This window comes from Cupressus sempervirens, chromosome 9 (assembly GCF_028749045.1).
Source record: "Cupressus sempervirens isolate cs-2001-9-10 chromosome 9, ASM2874904v1, whole genome shotgun sequence".
Classification (NCBI taxonomy): domain Eukaryota; kingdom Viridiplantae; phylum Streptophyta; class Pinopsida; order Cupressales; family Cupressaceae; genus Cupressus; species Cupressus sempervirens.
In genome coordinates, this window is record NC_143126.1 from 824,551,609 (window position 1) to 824,554,995 (window position 3,387).

Genomic DNA, 3,387 nt, shown 5'->3' on the forward strand with positions numbered 1-3,387 from the left:
TGTGTAGAAGAGTTGGACCCTACCAAGAATCCACAAGATATCCCTAGAGAAGTAACAAAACAAGGAGCGAACCTAGACAAAGGTTCAACACAAAGTCAAGAACACGTCACATGGTTTACAACAATTAATGATTCAACCTGAAGGTTTTTTTTTAAAGAAAACTTAGTGACTATACAAATTGGAAAACAAATATATTTTTGGTTGATGCAAGATTGCCAAGAGTCCAAATGCTCTTGCATCACAATGCCCTGCCCATTTTGGTTTCTATATTGCGAAACTTTTAGAATGGTTAAACATGTGAAGGAATAATGCTCTTTTGGTAAAGTGTAAATCTTGAGGCCTCACCTGTTTAAGGTTATCCCCCCTAATGTTTGGATCTCTCGGCCCTTTTGGCCTATTGTTCTTTGTAGTTTGACATGGTTCGGGACTAATTGTTTATTTCTTCTGTAACCATGGGGTTCAGGTTCCCGTTCAAAACCTATTTTGGTGGTTAAAGTGTACTGTGTTATTTGTGAGGCCACCTTGGTCACCTTCTTTTGGTTAGTGACCTGTTTCAACTTTAAGCAATAGTATTTTTAGTTTGGGTTTCATTGAAAATATTTTGATTTGTAAAGAGTTTCAGACACCCTTCAAAACCTTTTTCCTTAATCAAAAACAAAAACTTCTATCTTTATTAAATCTTGGTTAAGCTCAAATTTAGATATATTATAAATTGTTAAAAAATAGAATTTCTAGTTTGATTGCATACATAGTCAATCGTGCAACTATTATAGTGACTGAAATTTTATTAAGTGCTAGTAAGTTTCCACAATCCATAATGATGTAATTTATTATGCTTCTAAAAATCTATTGTGTAAGAATTTTAGTCAACATTTCATATCACGAACCATCATCAAGACAAAAGAGAGCTTAAAGACAGTTCACTCTAACTCAAAATATTGGCTCAAAAATTATTATAGTCAATATTCTAATGCATAAGGATCAGATTTATTGTATAAAGAAAAATAAGAAAAAATTTAAATAGGCATTACAAGAGGTGTATGTGCAAGTCGGTACTAACAAGAGTAGATCATGATCTTCAACAAGCACTCCATGACGAAGAAAACATTATAAGTTTGCATAGAACTTATTGCATTGCAAAGTTGAAGCAATGACGTAGAGATATTGGACAATAAATCTATGTGAATTGTAGTCTAGCTTCTAGCGACATTATAAGTGTAAGTTATGACCTGGCAAATCTTTGAGTTCAAATAGAAACAAATAGACATGATCACAAATCATTCAGACTCGTAACCTTAATCCCCCGAGACTCTTTTACCTCGAATAGATGCCTTTTTTCTATTAAAGCCATTGTAGTACTACCCGTACTATGATATAATTAAAACTTGAGCATAGAGAGACGCATAGCTGACCACGTGTCATATAAGAGAAAAATTCTAAATAAAACAAAACTACATTGGAATGAGCAAATGAGGCATCCATCGCAATGTGTGTCCAAAGAATAACACAGAGTTGCATACATTTGTTATGAACAAATTATGCTTATATGTGTGGTATATGTCATTAGGGAGAAAAAGAAAATGTTCCTTAAACATAATCTCAATTAAAAAACAAATGACATCAATAGAATATCTCTCAAGAACAAAAATACGCTTGACCCATTTGAGGACCTCTCATCATGTGAAACAGCTAGACAGTAGAGGCCTTAGAAAAAGAAATGTGGTAAAAAAAAAGTTATCTTTTGCACCACTAGGGAAATCAGGTCATAAAACTGTATTTGAGAGTACAAAGCAAACAACAATGTATCAGCCAAATACATAAGTAGATTAATGACTCATTACTAATATCAAACTTCTATAGTCTATTTTTAATAAAATTTTGTTTTTATATTCGATTGTATATGTTTTTAGCATCAACATTTCGGATGATACTTTGTCATGTCCATCATCAAAATGAGAGAAATGATAGAAAAGAAAGGAAGAAATAAAAAGACAAGGAGAGAATGAACAACAGACCCATCGAGGCACAAGGGGAAAGAAGAGATAAATGCAAAGGAATCAAAAATTAAATGAGCACCAGTTGCCTAAAAATACAAAAGAATAACAAACAAAAGATCACAATTTGTATATATATTCCGCATGCATATATTAGTACTTCAATATATATGTGCACTATAAATGCAATAAATAATTTTACTTTTTTTTTTTGTGTGGATGTGAATTTATTTTGCCACATGCATACTATATTTTTATATGAAATTTTTATTTTTTCATTTATTTAATGTCTGTCATTTTGACTTTGTCCGTGTTTAATTGTGGTCTTTTGTTTCTTATTCTTTTGAATTTTTAGGCGATTGGCTGTGGTTAGTTATTTCTCATTTAGGAAAATATAAAATTAATCATCAGGCTTAATAGTTGGAATTCAACAAGTCAAAAGCTAGAACTCCGAAGTGTGTTGTTCCATAGACTAACTTGGATCTCGTAGAGATTAAAATTCTTCTATTGTAAATACCTTCCCGTTTCCTTGTGGTATTACCAGCACATGTACATTTCCTTTGTTCAATCTTTTCACATGTATAATAATATCTCATAATCTTTGAGATTTCAATTTTGAAACTGATAAGAACTTTCAGAAAACGCTATCCACGATCAAAACATGGATCGCAGTCTCAAAACATTTAACTTGGGCTGAAATAACATGCAGTGAATTAAACAAGTGAATCTCACATGCACTGAGGCCAGAGTATCGCATGACTCGGTCTTGTTTACTCGAGTAAAAGCGCGGACATAACTTAAGTACGACGAAAAATAAATGCTTTGAGGCAAACCAGCATTTTGCTACATCTTAAGGTAAACAATCGACACAAAAAAACCTCAGAACATTGACGAAGTATACATCGAATATGGGAGCCCCGTTGAAGGGCAAGAAAACTTTGAAGCAAATAAAATAGATCTTCAGTAACAGATTTGGCTGAAACGAGTATATAATACAAAATGCTATATCATGCAAACGGAAATCACTACCAATTTATAAAAATTGAGAATCCTCAAAAATAAAGATTCACCTACCCTTTAATTTCAAATTTTCGAACCAGTCGTCCGGACCCAAGATTTTTAGTCACTACTATATCAAGATTTATGGAAATTGGATGGTTGGCTTAGCACAAATTTGTCCAATGATTGATAATGTTCATTCTTGCACTTGGGATGATAATTTAGCAAACATCCAACGTATCTACAACAAGACTATTCACCAATTCCACAAGCTATAGTACATTCTGCATAGGTTATAGGTGCAAACCAGCTAGGGCTTTTGTATATGTTTTCAATATGGCTACAATTTCAAAAAAATACATGGAATTAAACAAAGCAAAGAGCTTCCTCGGAA